Here is a 284-nt window from a genome sequence, read left to right on the forward strand (position 1 = left end):
CCAATTTCTTTTTTATGACCCGAGATGTTTAGGGATTTAACATTATTGATTTTTATATATACATAATGTGAGCGATGACATATATCAACAAAAATAACACAACTTTCACAGCATTGCAATGCATGTACAGTATTTTACTGTGCTGCTTGGTCGGCAGTTGCTTATAGTAAAGGTTATTTCCCAGTGTGACGCTGGGTTTAGATGATGATATTGGCTTGTCACCAGTCCCTTATCACCCCTTATCACTCAGTAAATGATTTGATGACTTGTTTATAGGTGCTGTA

Source organism: Lytechinus pictus, chromosome 3 (assembly GCF_037042905.1).
Source record: "Lytechinus pictus isolate F3 Inbred chromosome 3, Lp3.0, whole genome shotgun sequence".
Classification (NCBI taxonomy): Eukaryota; Metazoa; Echinodermata; class Echinoidea; order Temnopleuroida; family Toxopneustidae; genus Lytechinus; species Lytechinus pictus.